We start from the raw sequence: 27,247 nt of genomic DNA on the forward strand, positions 1-27,247 counted from the left end.
AATGCTCCAACCAAAAGACAGAGGGTATCAGAATGGATAAAAAACCAAGACCCATCTATTTTCTGTCTACAAGAGACTCATTTTAGACCTGAGGACGCCTTCAGATTGAAAGTGAGGGGATGAAGAGCTATCTATCATGCTACTGGAAGTCAAAAGAAAGCTGGAGTAGCCATACTTATATCAGATAAACTAGACTTTAAATTAAAGCCTGTAACAAGAGATGAAGAAGGGCATTATATAATAATTACAGGGTCTATCCATCAGGAAGACCTAACAATTATAAATGTCTATGCACTGAATATGGGATCCCCAAATATATAAAACAATCACAGACATAAACAACCTTATTGATAAGAATGTGGTCATTGCAGGGGACTTTAATACTCCACTTACAACAATGGATAGATCATTCAGACACAGAATCAATAAAGAAACAAAGGCCCTGAATAATACATTTGACCAGATGGACTTGACAGATATATTTAGAACTCTGCATCCCAAAGCAATAGAATATACCTTCTTCTCAAGTGCACATGGAACATCCTGTAAGACAGATCACATACTGGGTCACAAAACAGCCCTTAATAAGTATAAAAGAACTGAGATCATACCATGCACACTTTCAAACCACAATGCTATGAAACTTGAGATCAACCACAGGAAAAAGTCTGGAAAACCTCCAAAAGCATGGAGGTTAAAGAACACCTACTAAAGAATGAATGGATCAACCAGGCAATTAGAGAAGAAATTTAAAAATATATGTAGACAAATGAAAATGAAAATACAACAATCCAAACGCTTTGGGATGCAGCAAAGGCAGTCCTGAGAGGAAAATACATTGCAATCCAGGCCTATCTCAAGAAACAAGAAAAATCCCAAATACAAAATCTAACATCATACCTAAAGGAAATAGAAGCAGAACAGCAAAGACACCCCAAACCCAGCAGAAGAAGAGAAATAATAAAGATCAGAGCAAAAATAAACAATATAGAATCTAAAAACATAGTAGAGCAGATCAATGAAACCAAGAGTTGGTTTTTTGAAAAAATAAACAAAATTGATAAACCTCTAGCCAGGCTTCTCAAAAAAAGAAAAGGGAGATGACCCAAATAGATAAAATCATGAGTGAAAATGGAATTATTACAACCAATCCCTCAGAAATACAAGCAACTATCAGGGAATACTATGAAAAATTATATGCCAACAAACTGGACAACCTGGAAGAAATAGAAAAGTTCCTAAGCACCCACACACTCCAAAACTCAAACAGGAAGAAATAGAAAATTTGAACAGACCCATAACTAGTGAAGAAATTTAATCAGTTATCAAAAATCTCACAACAAATAAGAGTCCAGGACCAGATGGCATCCCTGTGGAATTCTACCAGGCATTTAAAGCAGAGATAATACCTATCCTTCTCAAGCTGTTCCAAAAAATAGAAAGGGAAGGAAAACTTCCAGACTCATTCTGTGAAGCCAGCATTACTTTCATTCCCAAACCAGACAGAGACCCAGCAAAAAAGGAGAACTACAGGCCAATGTCCCTGATGAATATGGATGCAAAATTCTCAACAAGATACTAGCAAATCAAATTCAACAGCATACAAAAAGAATTATTCACCATGATCAAGCAGGATTCATTCCTGGGCTGCAGGGTTGGTTCAATATTCACAAATCAATCAATATGATACATCACATGAATAAAAGAAAAGATAACAACCATGTGATCCTGTCAATCAATGCAGAAAAAGAATTTGACAAAATTCAGCATTCTTTCTAATAAAACCCCCCGAGAAAGCCAGGATAGAAGGAACATACTTAAAGATCATAAAAGCCATTTATGGAAAGCCCACAGCTAATATCATTCTCAATGGGGAAAAACTGAGTTTCCCCCTGAGATCAGGGATGTCCACTCTCACCACTGTTGTTTAACATAGTGTTGGAAGTTCTAGCATCAGCAATCAGACAACAAAAGGTAATCAAAGGCATCAAAATTGGCAAAGATGAAGTCAAGCTTTTACTTTTTTCAGATGACATGATACTATACATGGAAAACCCGACAGACTCCACCAAAAGTCTGCTAGAACTCACACATGAATTCAGCAAAGTCGCAGGATACAAAATCAATGCACAGAAATCAGTTGCATTCTTATACACAAATAATGAAGCAACAGAAAGACAAATAAAGAAACTGATCCCATTCACAATTGCACCAAGAAGCATAACATACCTAGGAATAAATCTAACCAAAGATGTACAAGATCTGTATGCTGAAAACTATAGAAAGCTTATGAAGGAAATTGAAGATGATACAAAGAAATGGAAAAACATTCCATGCTCATGGATTGGAAGAACAAATATTGTAACATCTCAATACTACCCCAAACAATCTACACATTCAATGCAATCCCAATCAAAATTGCATCGGCATTTTGGGGCGCCTGGGTGGCGCAGTCGGTTAAGCGTCCGACTTCAGCCAGGTCACGATCTCGCGGTCCGTGAGTTCGAGCCCCGCGTCGGGCTCTGGGCTGATGGCTCCGGAGCCTGGAGCCTGTTTCCGATTCTGTGTCTCCCTCTCTCTCTGCCCCTCCCCCGTTCATGCTCTGTCTCTCTCTGTCCCAAAAAAATAAATAAAAAACGTTGAAAAAAAAATTAAAAAAAAAAAAAATTCCATCGGCATTCTTCTCAAAGCTAGAACAAGCAATCCTAAAATTTGTATGGAACCACAAAAGACCCCGAATAGCCAAAGTAATACTGAAGAAGACCAAAGTGGGGGGCATCACAATCCCAGACTTTAGCCTCTACTACAAAGCTGTAATCATCAAGACAGCATGGTATTGGCACAAAAACAGACACATAGACCAATGGAATAGAATACAGACTCCAGAACTGGACCCACAAAAGTATGGCCAACTCATCTTTGACAAAGCAGGAAAGAATATCCAATGGAAAAAAGACAGTCTCTTTAACAAATGGTGCTGGGAGAACTGGACAGCAACATGCAGAAGAATGAAACTAGACCACTTTCTTACACCATTCACAAAAATAAACTCAAAAAGGATGAAGGACCTGAATGTGAGACAGGAAACCATGAAAACCCTAGAAGAGAAAGCAGGAAAAAACTTCTTTGACCTCAGCTGCAGTAATTTCTTACTTGAAACCTCTCCAAAGGCAAGGGAATTAAAAGCAAAAGTGAACTATTGGGACCTCATGAAGATAAAAAGCTTCTGCACTGCAAAGGAAACAATCAACAAAACTAAAAGGCAACCGACAGAATGGGAAAAGATATTTGCAAATGACATATCGGATAAAAGGCTAGTATCCAAAATCTATAAAGATCTCACCAAACTCCACACCCAAAAACCAAATAATCCAGTGAAGAAATGGGCAGATGACATGAATAGACACTTCTCTAAAGAAGATATCCAGATGGCCAACAGGCACATGAAAAGATGCTCAATATCACTCCTCATCAGAGAAATACAAATCAAAACCACACTCAGATATCACCTCACGCCAGTCAGAGTGGCTAAAATGAACAAATCAGGAAACTATAGATGCTGGAGAGGATGTGGAGAAATGGGAACCCTCTTGCACTGTTGGTGGGAATGCAAAATGGCGCAGCTGCTCGGGAAAACAGTGTGGAGGTTCCTCAAAAGATTAAAAATAGATCTACCCTATGACCCAGCAATAGCACTGCTAGGAATTTACCTAAGGGATACAGGAGTACTGATGCATAGGGGCACTTTTACCCCAATGTTTATAGCAGCACCTTCAACAATAGCCAAATTATGGAAAGAGCCTAAATGTCCATCAACTGATGAATGGATAAAGAAATTGTGGTTTATATATACAATGGAATACTACTTGGCAATGAGAAAGAATGAAATATGGCCTTTTGTAGCAATGTGGATGGAACTGGAGAGTGTTATGTTAAGTGAAATAAGTCATACAGAGAAAGACAGATACCATATGTTTTCACTCTTATGTGCATCCAGAGAAACTTAACAGAAGACCATGGGGGAGGGGAAGGGGAAAAAAGTTACAGAGAGGGAAGGAGGAAAACCATAAGAGACTCTTAAAAACTGAGAATAAACTGAGGGTTGACGGGGGGTGGGAGGGAGGGGAGGTGGGTGATGGGCATTGAGGAGGGCACCTGTTGGGATGAGCACTGGGTGTTGTATGGAAACCAATTTGACAATAAATTTCATATTTAAAAAAAGAGACTAAAACTGGACCTTTGTTTCACACTATACATAAAAATAAACTCAAAATGAATTGAAGACTTAAATGTAAAACCTGAAACCATAATACTCTTAGAAAAAAAACATAGGAAAAATGTTTCTAGATAATGGATGGGGCAATGATTTCCTGGATATGGCATCAAAAAAGCACAGGCAACAAAAGCAAAACTAGACAAATTAGAGTAGATCAAACTAAAAAGCTTCTGCACAGCAAAAAAAAAAAACAAAAACAAAAACAAAAACAAAACACAATTAACAAAATGAAAAACCAACCTACAATGGGAAAAATATTTTCCGACCATATATCATATAAGAGGTTAATATCCAAAATATATTTGGCAATGTTATAACTCAACAGAAACAAACCACAAATAACTCAATTTAAAAATGGGCGAAGGACCTGAATACACATTTCTCCAAAGAAGACATACAAATGGCCAATAGGGATATGAAGATGTGTACAACATCACTAGTCATCAGGGAAATGCAAATCAAAACGACAATAAGCTGTCACCTCACACCTGTTAGGATACCATTGTCAAAAAAAACAAAGGAGAAGAAGTGTTGGCGAGGATGTGGAGAAAAGGGAATGCTTGTACACTTTTGGTGGGGATGTAAATTAGTGCAGTCACTATGGAAAACAATATGGAGGTCCCTTAAAAATTAAAAATAGAATTACCAGGGCACCTGGGTGGCTCAGTCGGTTAAACATTCAAGTCTTGATTTCAGCTCAGGTCACAAACTCACAGTTCATGGGTTCAAGCCCTGCATCAGGCTCCACACTAACAGTGCAGAGCCTGCTTGGGATTCTCTCTCTCTGTCTCTTCCCCACTTGTGCGCACATGTGTGTTCATGCTCTCTCTCACTCAAAAATAAACAAGTAAACTTAAAAAAAAACTTTAAAAAATAGAATTACCATTTGATCTAGAAATTTCACTTTTGGATACATATCCAAAGGAATTGAAATCTGGGTCTCAAAGAGACATCTGCACTTTCACCTTCATTACAGCATTATGCACAATAGCCAAGATATGGAAACAAACCTAAATATCCATCAATAATTAAATGGATAAAGTAAATGTGGCATATAGATACAATGGAATATTACTCAGCCTTTAAAAAGAAGGAAATTCTGCCATTGTAAGGCTGAAAAATACTCCATTGTATGCTTGCACCACATTTTCTTTTTGCTGTCATTCAGGAAGCATTTTATTGTTGCTCCAAGGTTAGGAATTTTCACTGACAGAGAATCAACACTTTCAGGAAATTTCCCATAAAGCCCTGCTTAGCTTCTGAATCTTGGTTTTCACAGATGTATCAGCATATTTCTCTCCAGTACAATCAGTGCACCCATGATTGACAGTTCAGCCTTAACTTCCAATTTCGGCCTTTACTTAGGAAGGTCTTCAGTACTGTTTTTAATTCATAGAGAGTGGATTCATCTAAAGGAGGTGCAGTGGTAACTGTGCAAGGGACTTCTCCAGGGTGGATGCTCATCACGGTTGACAAGGCAGAAATGACTCCAGGGATAGTGTTCAAGTGACCATTTTCAACAAGCAAATTGACCAGGTTAGATGTGAGGAGATAGAACCTCTCTTTTGCTTTCATGTCATTTAGGCTTTTCACTTTCACTGAACACTTTATGCAGGGATTCATAACAGAAGCAGTCATTTTGGGTTCTTCCAAGATTGTGCTCTCAACAATTCCTTATCTACTTTATTCTGTTTAGATGCTGAATAAATAGCGGTGGCATACAGACCTTCGATACCATATATCTGAAACGGTTGCCTCACAAGTTTGGCAAACAGCCTGACCACAGATGTACTGTACTAAAGTATGGCACCTGCAGGGAGAGCCCAGAAAGTGCTGGGGTGGCCATTTTCTCTGGGCAGCTGTAGATCCATGTACCACCTTTTCTTTACCCATTTAACTGTTAATGGATATTTAGGTTGCTAGAATAGATTAATCTGGTGGACATTATGCTAAATGAAATAGTCCAGACATAGAAAGAAAAAGCCTATATGATCTCATTTATATGTGCCATCTAAAACAGTCAAACAAGGGCACCTGGGTGACTCAGTCAGTTAAGCGTTGGACCTCGGCTCGAGTCATGATCTCATGGTTCGTGTTGGGCTCTGTGCTAACAGCTCAGAGCCTGGAGCCTGCTTCAGATTTTGTGTCTTCCTCTTTCTGTCCCTCCCCTGCTCACACTCTGTCTCTCTCTCTCTCTCTCTCTCTCAAAAATAAACATTAAAAACATTTTTTAAATAAAAAATAAAATAGTCAAACAGAAACAGAGAGTACAATGGTGGTGAGGGGTTGGGGGAGATAAATGGGGAAGTGTTCATCAAAGAGTACAAAGTTTCAGTTATGCAAAATAAATAAGTTCTGGAGATCCACTGTATGACTGATTAACAATACTGATCCACTGATTAACAATACTGTATACTTAAAATTTTGCTAAGAGGGGATATATTATTTTAAGTGCTCTTACCACTAAAAGACAAACAAACAACACCTCTTTCCAAAGTCAAGGGGGTGGAGAAAACTTTTTGAAATAAATAAGATTATGGCGCTAATAGTGATGATAGTTTCATGGGTATATACTTATCTCTAAACACATAAAGTTGTATATATCAAATATCTACAGCTTTTTATATGTCATTAAAACCTCAATAGAGTGGCTTAATAAAATTCACCTACTAATTTCATATTTAATGGGGAAAGACCGAATGCTATGTTGTTTGCAGTAACAATAAATAAGAAACAACTTAAATGTCCATCAGTAAGAACTGATAAGTAATTTAAAGAAAACGAACTAGAGATACATGTATTAGGAGAGAGAAATCTCAAAAACATAAGCAGAATAAAAAAAGGCAAGTTGCAGAATGATATAGATTGTCAAAATATAAAAATAACATCATACATTCACTATGGAAATACATTGCAGCATTATATAACATACTATGTATATACCTGTGCATATGTCTCTCTACATGTATATAGGTGTGTGTATATATATATATATATATATATATATATATATACACACATCTATGTGTATCATGTATGTAGTATAAGTAAAATAAAAATGTGGACAAATGTAAGTTAAAAATTCAGTGCTTAGTGGTTACCTATGTGTTGAGATGTAGGACAGTGGGATTGGAAAGGAACACTCAGGTGGCTTTAACTATATGAGATGTTTTCTCTTAGAAAAAATAAAGATCTGAAGCAAATATGTCCATATGTAAAGACTTCTCAATCTTAACAAAGATAGTTATTGGTGAGTAGGTGGTATTTATTTCATTATTCTCTATACACTTTTTGTGTAGTTTGTTTTTTTCCTAATAAAATTACTAAAAAAAAGGTTTAACATACTTATTTTAATGAAAAAGGTTGCCTCTGGAGAGGGGCTAAGATAAGTGGCGGCAGAAAGGTAAGGAGAAGGAGACTATTGCTTTTCATCATAAGCAACTCTGCACTATTTGATTTGTAACCTTGTTGATTTACAACTATAATAAAAAGATTTTTTTTTTAATTTTAGACAGAGGGAGAGAGAGAATACATGCTAGCCAGAAAGGGGCAGAGAGACAGGGGAAGACGGAAGTCCAAGCAGGCTCCATTTTCATTGCAGAACCCAAAGTGAAGCTTGATCCCATGGCCGTGAGATCATGACCTGAGCTAAAATCAAGAGTCAGATGCTTAACTGGCTGAGCCACCCAGGTGCCTCTAATAAAAAGATTTTTATTTGTTTTAATGAAAGATGGTCTTTTACTGGAAGAGTTTAAGACCACTTTATAGATTCTAAACTCTTGGAGGCCTTGATCTTACTTGTCCTTGTGTTCTTGAGTCTAGCTGCAGTGCCCAGCACCTAGAGTGTAGTCAGTACATATTTATTGTTTGCTGTATTTTATTTCCTAAAGATTATAGTCCATTTTTATCTCTCTGTTTTCTAATCACTGGTAACAAATTTACTCCTTAGTTACACCATTTAACTCTGTGGTACTTCAGATTCCTTATTTTTCAAGTGTAAATAATAATATCTGTCTTGCCTACTTCCCAAGCCTATTTTAAATTTTAAACAAGAAAACAGATATCCATTTTCTTGAAAATTATAAAGCATATTTGAATTGAAAAAAAATGTATATCACTGAAAGACTGGGAAGAATTCCCAAGAAATCATACCATCACATTAATATCCACAGTCCAACCACTTCCATAACATGTCAGTAACCATAAAAAAAAAAATCTTACTTCCATATACTTACATATACTTACATATACTTACTTATATGTGTCTTGAAGCCTCTAAATATGGCGTGTTCTGGTGGGGTGGAGGTGGAGGTGGCAGTTATGATTCTGGTTAGGGACATTATGAAAATTGGCTTCTTTAGTCATGAAAAAATATTTTCTTAGGAAGATATTTCTTAAGATGCCATGATGACACACTAACCAGTTTTTTGGCAAAGGTCCCATTGAGCCAGTGGTAAATCTTACTATATGGCAGTAAGAAGTACAACACTTCTTACTTGACTTAAAACCATTTTGGCTCTAGGGCAGACTCAGCTCTCCCATGAGGGAGGGGTGGGGATGCTAAATAATTCAGGGAAAAGAAATGATTATACAGAGATATGGGGCATCTCTCCAAATATTGTGATTCTAATGGGGAACAATAAAGAACTGATCCAGAGAAGGAGGGAGAGGGTTAATGGAAAAGGTCACTAAATACTTGTTGGCACTGATTTAGTCACTTGGGTATTGAGTGTAATCAATGATGAGACATGGTCCTTGCTTTCAAGGAATTTATAGGCTGTGGATAGACTTGGATACAACCAGCAGATTATCAACATGGAATAGAATAATGAGACAGAAACATATGCACTAGTCATGTTGGTCACATACAAAAGCCACACTTTTATATTGCATTAGTTTTCTCTTGGATGTAAAGGTGGAACGTTGTTGCTAAGAATCTTTGTCCAGAAATGGCATGGATAGACAAATTGCTTTGCCAAGGCCACTGAAAGAGTGATAGTGCGCACACTCGGTGATCTATATCTCATGTGCCTAGAGGAAGCCCAAATGTGCCTCTCATTGCTACAGGGAGTTGTCAGTTTATAATTTTATTGTGTTCCAAAGACTCATTTATCAGTAAGCTGTGGGAAATCTGGCATATATATTCACACAGAAACAAAACCACAAATGGGGGTCATTTTTTAGACAGGCCAGGAAAGGTTGTACGAACCCATTTTAATTAAAAAAATTGTAATAATAATGGTATGGTAGAGTCTGATTCCTATGTGTACAATATATGTGTGTGTTTGTATATTTTGAATTTGAATTGGAGATGCCTGGATCCTCTTTCTCTGGATACAGCCCCTCAGACAATTTCATCTGCTAGTATTGAACATGAAGATTCACTCTTCTTAAGCAATGACTCTGTGTGAGTGTGTATGTGTGTGCCATGAAATATGCCACTCAGAAATCCTTCTACATGGAGTATAACCAATTATCTGCTCCAGCTGCTGCCCTTCTGCATTCACAACTGTGTTCATGCTGAGCCTCTATTTCCCATGAGCTGTTTTTCCCAGACAGTGACTAAACATGGTGATCAAAGGTACTAAAGTGTGCCCATTCCAGCAAGTTGCAGCAGTCCTACAAACAAATTTGGCTTGAGGATTTCCCATCAGCATGACAGAATCATTTTTTTTGGAACTGTGCTATAGTCTAAGACTCTGTATGCCCTATTCTTTCTTTCCTCTCTCCACAGACATCAAGGTTCTCTTCCCCTTTTAAAACTACCCATGCTTCCAATCCCTGGCATATATAATCCTATCTTTGTGTCTGCTTCTTGACATACTCAAACTACTGCAAATGAGAATGAGAAAGGTCCAAGTAAGATGGGGAATTGGGACTGGCTCACTCACCACCTTGTAGGAAAGAAGAATACCATCCTGAATGTGGTATGTGGGTGTCAAAGATTTCACTGGTGATGACATGAGACAAGAGGCACCTTTGTTTATAAAGGCACACTTATATCCTGTGGTAGAAGAGCAGACAAAGCTAAATAGAAAACTGAAGGTCAGATCCTCACAGGGCTTCATAGAGACATTTGAATGCTTAATTGAGATAGGTCTGTTATCACATCAGGACTCAGAATGGAAAAATACAGTACCCTGAAATATGGGTTAGGGATATCTGGATTGATGCCCAGATGTTGGAGCTGAATATGCCCCTGAGGCCCCAGAGCTTACAAGGTGGTCCCCTCTTCGCCAGTAAGAGGTTGCACTTGCTCTGTGTTGCAGAACAGTGCAGAAGACTTTCCCTTTAAGACAGCAGTTTTCCTCCTCAGAAATGCCCCATCTTCTCTCCTGGCTGAAAGGCTGATGCCTGGACTGAAGCCCAGCACTACCCAGTTAAGGAAATTAAGATACTCCACAGTCCAGGAGTTGAGAGAATTAGCTAGCATGTATCAACGGGAACCAGGGCTATATTCCTGGGATTAAATTTTGAGGATGCCTGATCAAGAGGGCCAGAATTTAAGACTGGATAATCAAGAATTCATTGACTCAGGGATGTTTGCTTGGAACATGGAATTTAACACCCCAGCAAGGATTCGAGAATGGTGCAAATTCACTGCTGAGATAACATTTAGAAGCCTAGAAAGAGTAATGGCTATGTTGAGCAGAGTAGAAGTGACTGAGTTGCCCTGGCAGATAGTAGAAGGAAAAATAAAAGAGACTGAGGGAAGAGGTCATGCTAGAATGGATATATTAATAAGACTGGAACACCCACCAGAGGAGTAGGGTGCATAGAAGAAGCCAAATGACACCATTCCACCAAGGCCATTTGAAATGTGTGGTGGAAAAAAAGAAAGAAAGAAATGTGCTGGTGAGAGGGGTACAGCATCACTAATAAGTTCAGTGGTGACTATTAGCCACAGGTCAGGTTTGGGTTTGTCAATAGGCATGAAGTTGGGATGATGGGGGTCAAAGGATTAGAGCTCAAGTGGTGGTACTTCAACTGTAAAAACCCAAAAAGTTACAATTATTATGATGGCCAGCAAGGTTAGAGGGGCAGCCAAGAGGATCTAACCAGCAGGGAATTGTGAAGATGGTTAATAAAGCATGACATGCTCATCCCTAATATGGGCAGCCAACAAGAGTATTATTTAAATATCTACAACTACAAAAAGACAAAAATGGATAAGCAGGAAGTTGAGGATGATTTCTCCAATGAAAAGTTCCTAACCTCTTGCTAGTTGTTGGTTCTGAGCCAATTTTTAGATCCAGAATCTGCTGACTGAAGACATGGCCAGATCTTTAGGAGTAACACTGTAGCATCAGGTAATGATTCTCCTTCCCGCCCCCCCCACAAAAAAGTACCTATAGTCATTTACTCAGATAACTGTACACTGAAGAAAAGAAAGCACCCACACATTCTGAGGAATATTTAGTACAGGGCTGAGTGGACAGTGATACCTGGAGACTCAAGGTGTCAACATGGCCCTCATATTAGAATGGAGATTATTAAGGTCAGGTAATAAATGGAGTCCTAGAATTGTGCCTAATGAAAATTAGATGTCTATTATTGATTGATTGATTTGATTTACTACAGGAAGGAGTATGGAAAATAAAGAGAAAGGTTCTAGCCCTTGGACATGGCTACAGAAAGTGATCTTCCATGTGTAAATTCTAGAAGCAAAAATATCATTAGCAAAAAGTGCTGAGTATGAGGTTGGAACTCTGAATAGAAATTTATTAGACACTAGAGGCTTCTAGGAAAAATGAAAATTGCAAGGACAGCCCTTCCATTAGGCTGCAGTAAGCTAATGAGAACAGCAAAGAATTATGACTGATTAAGGAAGATCTATTTCTGCTTCTTGTTCAGGCCCTTAACTTCCATTTTGCTGCTTTCTATTTAAAAGCTTACTTTTGGTGGCCTGTTCTTGAGATCCTAGCCAGAAGTATAAGAACCTTCACCCAAAGTCAAGGCTATTCTTTATGTAAGAAGTATTAAATTCAGTAGACACGGCAAGAATCTGTTCCTTTACAGTTTAATTATTTTTCTACTATAATATTATTTCCATATATTTTCTCTGGGTTTTTAAAAAATGAGGCTCTAGGATTTTAATACTTTGCAACTCAGAACCTGTAGGTTCATTGAGATACCAAAACTACCAATGCATCAATGAGTACACCATTAATAGACAATAAGAGGCCCAATTTTTAGATTAGCTCTTTTTCTAAACCAGTCCACAGGGGTAGAGAGAACTTACTTTTGCACAGTGTTTAAGAACAACTATCCCAATTATTCTGGTCCTGACACTTTTAGGATACACAGTAATGACCTCCCTTTGTAATTTCTAATTCCCTGCTCTAAACTCTACTCTGTTTATGAAAATTTCAGATCAGATAATCCTCATAAGACTTTAAACACCTCCTTTGGAAAAAGCTATTTTGGCAACATGCATCGAAAGCTTTAAAAATGCATATACCCTTTGACTCAAAAACTCTATTTCTAAATATTTTCTCTGAGGAATTTACAGAACTGAATTCCAAGTGCATAAGAATGTTCATCACAGCTTTGTTTAATCTCTGAGGGAAAGAGAGAGTGAGATTGGCTAAATTTCCATAATAGGGGAAATGAGTAAATAAATCCTTATCACCAATTCAATAAATGCACTATAGAAAAATGTGTTTTGACATAGCAAAATATTCATATTTCTAAGTAAAAAATAAGTTGCAAAAGAATAAATACAATACTTTTGTTTAAAAAAATCACTAAATAAATATTTATGTGCTTTTAAAGATTTCTGCCTTTGGGTGGGAGGGGCCAAGATGGTGGAACAGCATGGAAGTTTTCTGTTTCTCTCATCCCTGAAATCCAGCTAGATCAACATCAAACCATCTTACACACCTAGAAAACTGATCTGAGGACTAACACAACAATCTACATAACTTGACCCACAGAACTCAGCAGGTACACAGCATGGAGAGGTGATCGGGATGGGGGAGAGAAGCCACAGAGGGTAGACAGCTGTGTTTGCTTGTGGAGAGAGAACAGAGATGGGGGAGAATACAGGAAAAGCACTAGCTCCAAAAGCAGCTGGAGAGAAAGAGAAAGAGTGGAAACACCCATAAGAGACTAAATGAGAAAGGGAGAAAGGAGAAAGGAGAGAGTTTCAATGCCATTAGGACTCTATAAACAGGGGAGTGCAGAGTCAGAAACTCTGCAGCTCGACACCTGATGGAGCTCTGGTGGGAAGCACAAATCCCCAGGAGCAGACAGTGATGTCTGAGGGGTCCTCAGATCACAGGGGAAGAGGCATTCCACTGCTAAGAGGACATTTGGTAGATTTTGTGCAGCCTCCCCACAGGCAAAGGTCCCAGCAGACCCTGGAGAACAGCCACATTTGCTGGTGTTGGAACAAGGACGTTAGGGGGCAGTGAAGTCTGGTGCCAGATGTGTGTTGTGATTTACCATAATCCCTGAAACGCTGCTGCTACAGGATCATAGGAACCTTTTCTGGGGTGGCTGGCACCTGGCTGCAGTCTTTAGGCATCTGCAGCAGCATGGTCCCTCGAATATTCCTGCGGGCAGGCAGGCACTGGCCATTGCTCCACGAGACCCTCCCCGATGGGGGTTGAAGTGGGTCAAAGCCACAGGGCTCCCAGAAGTAAGGGGTTTGGAAACACAGCCCCATCTGAGATAAAATTCAAGAGTGAGGTGCCACCTGGCAGGCTGATGGCTTGGTTGTGGACAGCATAGAAACAGGGAGTGGATGGAAGCCAAGACAAAGGAGGGGTGCTTGACTGCTGGTGGGGAGAGCACAGAGCTCTGACACTAGAGACTGGGTAGCTGAGTGACGCCATTTTCACCTCTCCCGCACATGCACATATACATGTATATATGCCACAATGATCCACCCCAGTAAACTAAGCAGCACCATCTAGTGGAGAATGGAGGTGTTACACCAAGCCCCGTAAAACTACACCCACCATGCTCTAGAGGAACACAAGTCTCTCCACCTACTTGGTTTATAGACTATAAAGTGCTTCACAGTTTGACTTCTAGGGGAAACTGGATGTAATTCCAACTGTATTTCATTGTGCTCACTGGTCCATTTATTCAATTTTTTTTTTTTCGTTTCTTTTCTTATTCTTGACTACAGAAAGAAAAAATTTATTTTTTATTTTCCATTTTTATAAAAAGATTTTAAATTTTTTTCTACTATATTTTTTATTATTGTAATTTTTAAATTCTATTTTATTTTCATCATTTCATTTTATTCTATTTTACTGTATTCATTTTTTTAATTTTCAAATGTTTTTCCTACTTTTTTCCTTTTTTTTTTCTTTCCCTTTTTTCTCTATTCTACCAAGCTTCTTTCAACAACCAAACCAAAACACACCTAGGATCTATTTTCCTTTATTTGATTTCTTTGTGTTGTTTTTAATTTTTTAAATTTAATTTATTTTATTAATTCTTTTTCTTCCTCCAAAGTGATGAAATGAAGGAATTCACCCCAAAGGAATGAACAGGAAGAAATGACAGTCAGGGATGTAATCAACACAGACACAAGCAAGATGTCTGAAACAAAATTTAGAATCACAATAATAAGAATACTAGCTGGGATTGAAAAAAAGCATAGAATCCCTTTCTGTGGAGATAAAAGAAGTAAAATCTAGTCAGGACAAAATTAAAAAATGCTATAATTGAGATGCAGTCTCAAATGGATGCCACAACAGCAAAGATGGATGAAGCAGAGCAGTGAATCAGTAATATAGAGGACAACTTTATGGAGAATAATGAAACAGAAAAAAAGAGGGAAACTAAGGCAAAAAAGCATGACATAAGATTAGAGAACTTAGTGACTCATTAAAAAGGAACAACATCTGAATCATAGGGCTCCCAGAAGATGAAGAAAGAGAAAAAGAGGTAGAAGGTTTATGGGAGCAAATCATAGCAGAAAACTTTCATAAACTGGGGAAAGACACAAACATCAAAATCCAGGAAGCATATAGAACCCATTAGATTCAACAAAAACTGATTATCAACAAGGCATATCATAGTTAAATTCACAAAATACACAGATAAGGAAAGAGTCATGAAAGCAGCAAGGGAAAAAAAGTCCTTAACCTACAAGTGAAGAAAGATCAGGTTTGCAGCAGACCTATTCTCAGAAACTTGGCAGCACAGAAAGGAGTGGCAGGATATATTCAATGTGCTGAGTCAGAAAAATACGCAGCCAAGAATTCTTTATCCCCAAGACTGACATTCAAAATAGAAGGAAAGACAAAGAGTTTCCTAGACAAACAAAAACTAAAGGAGTTTGTGACCATTAAACAAGCCCTGCAAGAAATTTTAAGAGGGACTCTCTGAGGGGAGAAAAGATGAAATGAAACAAAAAACACCAAAGCAACAAAGACAAGTAAGGACAAGAGAACACTACCAGAAATTCCAACTCTACAGGCAACACAATAGCAGTAATTTCATATCTTTCAGTACTCACTCTAAATGTCAGTGGACTAAATGCTCCAATCAAAAGACACAGGGAAACAGAATGGATATGGATCCATCTCTATGCTGTTTACAAGAGACCCATTTTAGACCTAAAGAAACCTTCAGATTGAAAGTAAGGGGATGGAGAAAAATCTATCCTACTAATAGTTGCCACAGGAAAGCTGGACTAGCCATACTTATGAGACACTCTAGATTTGAAAAAAAAAGACTATAACAAGAGATGAAGTAGGGCATTATATCATAATTAAGGGGTCTATCCACTAAGAAGACCTAACAATTGTCAACATTTATGCCCCCTACATGAGGCCCAGGTATATAAATTGATTAATCACAAACATAAAGAAACTCATTGACAATAATACCATAATAGTAGGGGACTTCAACACCCCACTTACAACAATGGACAGATCATCTAAGGCAGAAAATCAACAAGGAAACTGGCTTTGAATGGCACACTGGACAGGATGGACTTAGATATATTCAAAACATTGCATTCTGAAGCAGCAGAATACACATTCTTCTCCAGTACATATGGAATGTTCTCCAGAATAGATCACATAATGGTACACAAGTAAGCCCTCAACAAGTACAAAAAGATTGAGATCATACCATGCATATTTTCAGACTATAACACTATCTATAACTTGAAATCAACCACAAGAAAAATTTGGAAGGACAATAAATACTTGGAGATTAAAGAACAGCCTACTAAAGAATGACTAAGTTAACCACAAAATTAAAGAGGAAATTAAAAAGTACATGGAAGACAATGAAAATGATAACACCACAGCCCAAAATCTCTGGGATACAGCAAGGTGGTCATAAGAGGGACATACAGCAAGAGGGTCATAAGGAATCCAGGCCTTCCTAAAGAAGGAAAAAAGGTCTCAGGTAACCTTACACCTTAAAGAGCTGGGAAAAGAATAGCAAATAAAACCCAAAGTCACTGAAAGATGGAAAATAATAAATATTAGAGCAGAAATCAATGCTATTGAAATAAACAAAACGGTAGAATAAATCAATGAAACCAGGAGTTGGTTCTTTGAAAGAATTAACAAAATCGATAAACCCTTAGCCAGTTTAATCAAAAAGAAAAGTGAAAGGGCCCAAATAAATAAAACCAAGAATGAAAGAGGAGAGATCACAACACTGCAGAAATACAAAAAATAGTAAGAGAATGTTATGAGTAATTATATGCCAATAAATTGGGCAATCTGGAAGAAATGGACAAATTCCTAGAAACATATAAATTACCAAAATTGAAATAAGAAGAAATAGAAAATTTGAACAGATCCATAACCAGTAAAGAAATTGAATCAGTAATCAAAAATCTCCCAAAAAACAAGAGTCCAGGGCTGGATGGCTTTCCAGGGGAAGTCTAGCAAACATTTAAAGAAGAGTTAACACCTTTTCTTTTTAAGATGTTCCAAAAAATAGAAATGGAAAGAAAACTTCTGAACTCATTCTATGAGGCCAGCATTACCTTGATTCCAAAACCAAAGACCCCATTAAAAAGAAGAACTACAGACCAATTTCCCTGATGAACATGGATTCAAAAATTCTCAACAAGATATTAGCAAACCAAATCTGACAATACATTAAAAGAATTATTCACCACAATCAAATGGGATTTATATCTGGGATGCATGGCCAGTTAAGTATCTGCAAAACAATCAATGTGATACATCACATCAATAAAAGAAAGGACAAGAACCACATGACCCTCTCAATAGATGCAGAGAAAGCATTTGACAAAATACAGCATCCTTTCTTGATAAAAACCCTCAAGAAGGTAGGATAGAAGGATCATACCTCAAGATCATAAAAGCCATATATGAAGAACCCACTGCTAATATCATCCTCAATGGGGAAAAACTGAGAGCTTTTCCCCTAAGGTCAGGAACACGACAGGGTTATCCACTCATGTCACTGTTGTTCAACATAGTACTGGAAGTCCTAGCCTTGGCAATCAGAAAACACAAAGGAATAAAAGGCATCCAAATCAGCAAGGAGGAAGCCAAACTTTCACTCTTCACAGACAACATGATACTCTATGTGGAAAACCCAAAAGATTCTACCAAAAAACTGCTAGAACTGATACATGAATTCAGTAAAGTCACAGGATGTAAAAATCAATGCACAGAAATGGGTTGCATTTCCATACACCAATAATGAAGCAACACAAAGAGAAATCAAGTAATTGATTCCATTTACAATTGCACCCAAAACCTTAAAATCTTGAGAAATAAACCTAGCCAAAGAAGTGAAAAATCTATACACTGGACACTATAGAAAGCTTATGAAAGAAATTGAAGAAGACACAAAAAAATTGGAAAAATATTCCATGCTCCTGATTGGAAGAACAAATATTGTTAAAATGTCAATATTACCTAGAGCAATCTACATATTCAATGCAATCCCTATCAAAATAACACCAGCATTCTTCACACAGATAGAACACACAATCCTAAAATTTGTATGGGACCACAAAAACCCTGAATAGCCAAAGCAATCCTGAAAAAGAAAACCAAAGCTGCAGGCATCACACTCCCAGACTTCAAGATGTATTACAAAGCTGTAATCATCAAGACAGTATGGGACTGGAACAAAAACAGACACATAGATCAATGGAACAGAATAGAGAACCCAGAAATGGACCCACAAACGTATGGCCAACTAATCTTTGACAAAGCAGGAAAGAATATCCAATGGAATGGAATAAAGACAGTCTCTTCAGCAAATGGTGTTGGGAAACCTGGACAGCAACATGCAGAAAAATGAACCTGGACCACATTCTTACACCATACACAAAAAGAAACTCAAAATGGATGAAAGACCTAAGTTTAAGACAAGAAGGCATCAAAATCCTAGAGGAGTAAGCAGGCAAAAACTGCTTTGACCTCAGCCACAGCAACTTCTTACTCAACATGTCTCCAGGGGCAAGGGAAACAAAAGCAAAATTGAATATTTGGGACTTCATCAAGATAAAAAAGCTTCTGCACAGCAAACGAGACAAGCAGCAAAACTAAAAGGCAACTGACAGAATGGGAGAAAATATTTGCAAATGACATATCAGATAAAGGGTTAGTATCCAAAATCTAAAGAACTTATCAAACTCAACACCCATAAAACAAATAATCCAGTGAAGAACTGGACAAAAGACATGAATAGACACTTTTCCAAAGAAGACGTCCAGATGGCTAACAGACACATGAAAAAAATGCTTAACATCACTCATCATTAGGGAAATACAAATCAAACCACAATGATATGCCACTTCACACCTGTCAGAATGGCTAAAATTAACAACTCAGGCAACAACAGATGTTGGTGAGGATGCCGAGAAAGAGGATCTCTTCTGCACTGCTGGTAGGAATGCAAACTGTTGCAGCCACTCCAGAAAACAGTATGGGTGTTCCTCAAAAAATTAAAAATAGGGGCGCCTGGGTGGCGCAGTCGGTTAAGCGTCCGACTTCAGCCAGGTCACGATCTCGCGGTCCGTGAGTTCGAGCCCCGCGTCAGGCTCTGGGCTGATGGCTCAGAGCCTGGAGCCTGTTTCCGATTCTGTGTCTCCCTCTCTCTGCCCCTCCCCCGTTCATGCTCTGTCTGTCTCTCTCTGTCCCCAAAAAAATAAATAAAAAACGTTGAAAAAAAAAATTAAAAAAAAAAAATTAAAAATAGAACTACCTACAACTCAGCAATTGCACTAGTAGGCATTTATCCAAGGGATACAGGTGTGCTGTTTCAAAGGGGCACATGCATCCCCATATTTATAGCAGCGCTATCGACAATAGCCAAAGTATGGAAAGAGCCCAAATGTCCATTAATAGATGAACGGATAAATAAGATATATATGTATACAATGGAGTATTACTCAGCAATCAAAATTAATGAAATCTTGCCATTTGCAACAAGGTGGATGGACCTAGAGGGTATTATGCTAAGTGAAATTAGAGACAGTCAGAGAAAGGCAAATATCATATGATTTCACTTTTATGTGGAATTTAAGATACAAAACAGATGACATAAGGGAAGGGAAGCAAAAATAATGTAGAAACAGGGAGGAGGACAAACATAAGAGACTCTTAAATATAGAGAACAAACAGAGGTTTGCTGGAGGCATTGTGGGTGGGGGATGGGCTTAATGGGCAGGGGCAGTAAGGAAAATAGTTGTTGGGATGAGCATTGGGTGTTATACATAGGGGATGAATCACTGGAATCTACTCCTGAAATCATTATTGTACTATATGCTAACTAACTTGGATGTAAATTAAAAAAAAAATAAGTAAAAAGTCAATATTAGTAATTTACCCTAATACCCTAATAAACAAACATACTGAATTTAAAAGATGTTTGAATGAATTTTCTTTTTTAAAAAATTAATGTGTTTGAACAGAAAAAAATGAAGTTTTCTGCTTTTACTGTAATTCTGAACTTTCTGTCTTATTCTAGCTTTAATGGAGATCTTTTAGATTAAAATTAGTATCAAGAAATTTTAATTATCTTTTGGGTAAACATATATATATATATATATATATACACACACACACACACACACACTCACACATATATTTTAATATTTTTTACATCTGTGTGTGTGTACACACTATATGTATTTGTGCACATATAAAACTATAGTGTATTTTAATAAAGACATTAAAAAACAGAATAGAAAATAATATGATTGAACATTAATGTCCTGATCAACTTGTACAGTTCTCCTTGGCAAGGATAATGTAATATTTAAGAGAGGAATTACTATCTGCTCTATATTTTCCTATCTGCCCTGCAATGTTAGTGATTCAAGAAAGCAGAAGCTAGAGAGTCACAACTATTAAACCAACAACACCAACAACCACCAAAACAAAATGCTACATGTTCTAAATGATTGTGTGGGGTGTTTGGGTGGCTCAGTCTGTTAAGCGTTGAACTTTGGCTCAGGTCATGATCTCATGTTCATGGGTTCGAGACCCGCGTCAAAGCTCTGTGCTAACAGCTCAGAGCCTGGAGCCTGCTTCAGATTCTGTGTCTCCCTCTCTCTCTGCCCCTCCTCCGCTCTGTTTCAGTCTCTCAAAAATAAATAAACATTTTAAAAAATTGTAAATGCGTCAGCTCTCTCTCTTGCTTTCTTGGCACTTGACTTTACTATTGATGCATGTTAGTGTGTGGGAGAAACCTCCTCAGTCAGCCGTACCATCAGATCAGAACTCTCAAGAGGTTCCCAGTCATCAGAACCTCCACTCACCCATTAACTGCATCTTCCTTCTTTAATCATCATGGCTCTGGTTGGTGAGGTGTGGGTCTGGTCAGGGGAAAACAGCAGGGCAGATGCTACAGTTTTAAGTGAAATCAGGTGTTGCCTTCCCTGAAGTGAGATCTGGAAAGTGTCAGTCCTTAAGTAACAGGTATTGGCAGCTGGATAGTCTGCTTTCCCCACCAGGCTCAGCATTCCCTTTCCTTGCAAAAAGTATTTAGGCTTTCCCTTTTCCTCTTACATTGTCTTGATTTCCTTGGTCTCCTCTGTAGAGATAATCAAATAAAAATTTCCACTTTGTAGATCTTCATCAGATATGATTTGAAGTGTGTTGGGATTGAGAAGATTTTGAAGATAGAATACCACAAGTGTCAATAAAACACTCCCTAATGTTGCTGGTGACCTAGAGTCTTACTTGTGGAGGAAGTATAAAAGATTTCCTGGCAGAGTGGGAAAGAATGATTGGGTCCTGGCTCTTTTCTCCATGTGCTGAGAACTACAGGCAGAAACTCAGCACACAAGTCTGATAAAGTCAAAGCATTAAATGGAGCTAAGAGAATATTCTTTGGGTTCATTTCTTTTTAATTCTGCTAGGTTAGCCTGGAACCATTTCATCACAGAATTACAATCCAGATTGCATAAACACACATGTGCACATGCACAGCTGATGTATGATCATCTTTACTGTGTTTGGTTGATTTGCATAATGTACCTCAGCACATTCTAGGATTGAACCAAGTAACAGTGTGGAAGGTCTGGTAGTGCCATCTTAAATAGGATGTGGCTCCTCTAGGGGATATAGCCCCACACTTACTCAAGGGTACCTTGATGAAATATGGATTGCTAGGAGTATGGGGTCAGTGCCAGTGATTCTCTACTCCAGTTGGGGCAAATGAAATCTGTGATAAGGACCAACAACTGTAAATTTACTTGATGACTAAAGAGCAAATCAATGAAACAACCTCAGAACTTAAAATACTGGGGCGCCTGGGTGGCTCAGTTGGTTGGGCGTCCAACTTTGGCTCAGGTCATGATCTTGCTGTTCAGAATTCGAGACCCATGTCAGGCTCTGTGCTGACAGCTCAGAGCTTGGAACCTGTTTCGGATTCTGTCTCCCTAACTCTCTATATCCCTCCCCCACTCATGCTGGCTCTCTCTTTCTCTCTCTCTCAAAAATAAATACACATTTAAAAAAATTTTTTTTAAATACTGAGAAGACTAAGCAAGAACTCTAGGGAAAGAGCATTGGACTAGGAGCTCTGGCCAAATCTTAACTAAGAATGCTTCATCACCCCCCCCCCCCCGACTACTCACCTAATACTCCCTCTAGGCAATCTGATCCATCCCTATGGCTTTACCCCTACCTATATGCTAATATTTTAGACCCAAATTTAAATCTGTGGTGCAGGGTTCATCTTCTGAACTCCAGCCAGACTGGTCATATCAATTATCTCTATCTGAATGATCCACAGGTGTTTCAAATGGTACTTGTGAAAAATATACTCACCACCCATCCCAATAAATATTTTTTTTATATTCTCTGAATTGATGAATGATATAGTCATTTATTAGTAATGGTGAAAATTATCCCATGTGCCTTCCTCTCTATCACCTACCACAACCAAAGTTAGTCATCAAGTCCATCTTCTAAACCTTTCTCAGATTTTCCCTTCCTTAGTCCCCACTTCTCCCCTAATTCAGGCCACCATATCATTCACCCAAAAAACTGAGAACACAGACTCCCCTTTAGCACCTTTCAATCCTGTCTCCATACTACCACCCAGAAAGCTTTCTACAAAGGAGATCTACACATCATCTGTGTAGCAGTCTTGCCAAACATATTTAAACAGAATTTAACCATAAGGAAACAATCAGGTAAATTCAGATTTAGGTGCATTCTATAAGAAAACTGGCTCAGACTCTTCAAAAATGTCAATGTCACAAGACAAAAATAGAATTGAAGGAACTGTTCTAGATTAAGGAAGACTAAAGAAGAAAACTATATGTAAACATGATCCTTCTTTGCATCCAGGATTGATGGAGAAGGGTGGGAATAATTACTGTGGACATTATTAGGATAATTAGGGAAAACTAGAATATTAGCTATGTATTAGATGATACTGAATCAATAAATGTTGAGTTTCATAGGTTTTGTAATGGTATTGTGTTTATGCAGGAGAAAGTTCTTATTCCTAGGAGATGCATGCTAAGGTATTTAGTGATGAAATATGATGTCTGCAGTTTACTACAAAAATGATTCAGCAAAAATTACATAGGTAGATGGACAGGTGACAGAAAGAAAGCAAATGTAGTAAATGTAAACAACTGATGGATCTAATATTTCAACGTTCCTTCTGGTTTTAAATTTTCAAAATAAAAATTGTAAGGGGAAAAAAGAGACAGAAAGCAACCAATCACCACTGCTAAACAGTTCTTCAAGTAGATATATTCCATGTTACAAAAACAACTTGAATTTCTTAGAGATTAAAAAAAAATGGTAGAGAGGTCATTAAGGTTGAATTATCAAAGCCAATTACTTTGATCCCAAGCACCTTGGCAGGCTTAATTCCTAATTAAGCACCATATTGCAAGTTAACACAAGACTTAAAAGCTATATATGGAAGTGGCTAGGTAGTTCAACAGACAAATTAAATTTAAGCCAGCCATTTTCTTTCACACAAAAGAATATGAAAACAATAACAAGCAGATTTTCATTGAATCCTCATAATAACCAAATGACATCTTTGGCTTCATTTTAGCAATGAGAAAAAATAAGGGAAAACCTAACTGAATTATGTCCCAGAGTTTTTATAGCAGTCAGACCAATAAAATGCATTATTATGTGATACTGGAAGTCTGCAAAGAGTAAACTTACTAACCTTTTAAAAATGGGATGGCTGAAGCTTTGTGTACTAATAACATTATTAATTTGTTATTTGTCCTCTATATTATAGTTTTCCTCTGCCTCACAATAAAACAAAACATTTTTTAAAAACTCTATGTCAAGCCTCAATAAAATCCTTGCTGCATTAGGAAAACAACCTGAAAATTCTTTATGAAGATCCCTATCCTTTCTCTTCCCTTGTCATATCCCCTTTTTATTCCTTATGCTATAGCTACATTTAACTTCTTGTACCTTCTTGAGGCATAGGTTCTCTCAGTGCTACCAGGATTTCTTGATGGGTGGTCTGAATCAAGAGAAATGTGATGTAGCCCTTTATGCCATAGGCATGCCTAATACAAGAATATTAGACACAAAACATCAAAGGCCAAATCTATACACACAGGGAGTCAGGTCATCAGGATTCTGTTTCCAGGATGACTACTAGGGAAAGTCCCTTATCCTCACTGATCCTCAGTTTGCTCATCTATAAAAGGCAGTTTGTTAAACCAGGTGATGTCCAATGTCCATCTGCTCTCTGCCCTCCCTGTCCATGAATCTAAGAAGTTGCCTCCAGAAATCACAAGAGAATTGTGTGATATATTCTGGTATAGAAGAGGTTTTTCTCTTAAGAGAAATCATCTCAAAGAAGTTTTAAAAGTCAAATAAAGTATAAAGTTCCAAGTCGCAGTCAAGTTTAATGGACTTCACTGATGTTATAACAAAAATCCAAAATGTGTCATCTTTGAGATTTATATCAAATTACATACGAAAATCTAAATAATATGGTGAAACAGATGTTAAGTGAGAGATGAATTTTAAGTTGCAGTATCTCAATTTTGGTTACTAGGAAGAAAATGGATTCAGCGGGCAGTGATTAAATGCACAGATATGAATGTAGCCCATGAGGGAGAAAAATTCACTTCTTAGTGTCTCATTTTCCCTTACCTATTAGATGCAGAGATAAATCATGAAAAGCTCTGAGGAAGATCAGTGCCTGAAATCACTAACACAGGAATATCTTAAAATTATTCAATCTCTCCCTCTTTCTCTCTTGTAAAAGACTCAGAGTTCCTTCCACACATTGAAACTGACACTTGGGTGGGCTAGAATCATTTGTAATAAAGCTAGAGGAAGGATCACTCCCATATCATTCAGCTCATTCAATATGGGCAGTGGGAACACAAATGTGGGAAGGGTACTGCTTTCCACAGTTCCAGTCTTTTATTGAGTGGAAAACTTCAGTAAAGTAGTAACACTACTAGTAGTACTTCTAGTAGTAATACTAGAAAAACATTTATCTTGAAGTTCAAACCATTGGAGTTAACTTAAAAAGTTTTACTAACAAGCGGACCTGAATTGTTTGTTATGTAAAGAATGCAGGTGTTATTTTGATAGAGATTGCATTGAATGTGTAGACTGCTTTGGCTAGTATCGACATTTTAACAGTATTTGTTCTTCCTATCTATACGCATGGAATTTTTTTCCATTTCTTTGTGTCTTCTTCAATTTCTTTCATAAACTTTCTATAGTTTCCAGTGTACAGATCTTTCACTTATTTGGTTAGGTTTATTCCTTGGTATTTTATGGTTTTGGGTGCAGTTGTAAAAGGGATCTATTCCTTGATTTCTCTTTCTGCGGCTTCATTCTTGGTGTATAGAAAGGCCACCAAATTTTGTACATTGATTTTATATCCTGCGACTTTTGCTGAATTCACGTATCAGTTCTAGAAGTTTTTTTGGTGGGGTTTTTTTGGTTTTCCACATAGGGTATTATGTCCTCTGCGAAGAGTGAAAGTTTGACTTCTTTCTTGCCAATTTGGATGACTTTTGTTTCTTTTTGTTGTCTGATTGCTAGGCTAGAACTTACTATGTTGAACAACAGTGGTAAGAGTAGACATCCCTGTCATGTTCCTGACCTTAGTGGGAAAATTCTGTTTTTCCCCATTAAGGATGATATTTGCTGTGGGTCTTTTGTATATGGCCATTACGATTTTGACGTATGATGCTTCTATTCCTACTTTCTTGAGGGTTTTTTTTATCAAGAAAAGATGCTGTATTTTGTCAGATGCTTTCTCTGCATCTATTGAGAGGATCATGTGGCTCTTATCCTTTCTTTTATTAATGTGGTGTATCACGTTGATTGATTTGCAGATACTGAACAACCCCTACAGCCCAGGAATAAATCCTATTTGGTCATGTGAATAATTCTTTTAATGTATTGTCGGATTTGGTTAGTATCTTGTTGAGAATTTTTGCATCCATGTTCATCAGGGAAATTGGTCTGTAGTTCTTCTTTTTAGTGGGGTCTTTTTGTCTGGTTTTTGGAATCAAGGTAATGTTGGCCTCACAGAATGAGTTCAGAAGTTTTCCTTCCATTTCCATTTTTTGGAACATCTTAAAAAGAAAAGGTGTTAACTCTTCTCTAAATGTTTGGTAGACTTCCCTGGAAAGTCATCCAGCCCTGGACTCTTGCATGTTGGGAGATTTTTGATTACTAATTCAATTTCTTTACTAGTTATGGGTCTGTTTAAATTTTCTATTTCTTCCTGTTTCAGTTTTGGTAGTTTATATTTCTAGGAATTTGTCCATTTCTTCCAGATTGCCCATTTATTCGCGTATAATTGCTCATAATATTCTCTTATTATTGTTTACATTTCTGCAGTGCTGGTTGTGATTTCTCCACTTTTTAAAAATTTTTTTAAATGTTTTATTATTTATTTTTGAAAGAGAGACAGAATGTGAGTGGGGGAGGGGCAGAGAGAGGGAGACACAGAATCCAAAGCAGGCTCCAGGCTCTGAGCCGTCAGCACAGAGCCAGATGCAGGGCTCAAATTCACAAGCTGTGAGATCATGACCTGAGCCAAAGTCAGATGCTTAACTGACTGAGCCACCCAGGCGCCCCTGATTTCTCCTCTTTCATTTGTGATTTTATTTATTTGGGTCCTTTCTTTTTTCTTTTTGATAAATCTGACTAGAGGTTTATCAATTTTGTTAATTCTTTCAAAGAACCAGCTCCTGGTTTCTTGATCTGTTCTACTGTTTGTTTGTTTGTTTTGATATCATTAATTTCTACTCTAATCTTTATTATTCCCCTTCTTCTGCTGGTTTTGGGCTTTCTTTGCTGTTCTTTTTCCAGATCCTTTAGGTATAAGGTTAGGTTGTATATTTGGGACATTTCTTCCTTCTTTAGGTAGGCCTGGATTGCTATATACTTCCCTCTTATGGCTGCCTTTGCTGCATCCCAGAGGTTTTGGACTGTCATGTTTTCATTTTCATTGGCTTCCATGTACTTTAAAAGTTCCTCCTTAATTTATTGGTTAACCCATTCATTATTTAGTGGATGT

At 37.6% G+C, this 27,247-nt stretch overlaps 1 protein-coding gene and 1 pseudogene across 2 annotated transcripts in view; both read right to left on the minus strand.

The window, feature by feature from the left end:
- HPSE2 (heparanase 2 (inactive)) overlaps positions 1 to 27,247 on the minus strand; it is a 676,598-nt gene that overhangs the window by 263,996 nt on the left and 385,355 nt on the right. The gene's annotated exons all lie outside the window — the stretch shown is intronic.
- LOC122202641 lies at positions 5,503 to 6,122 on the minus strand (annotated as a pseudogene).

This window comes from Panthera leo, chromosome D2, assembly GCF_018350215.1.
Source record: "Panthera leo isolate Ple1 chromosome D2, P.leo_Ple1_pat1.1, whole genome shotgun sequence".
Lineage (NCBI taxonomy): Eukaryota > Metazoa > Chordata > Mammalia > Carnivora > Felidae > Panthera > Panthera leo.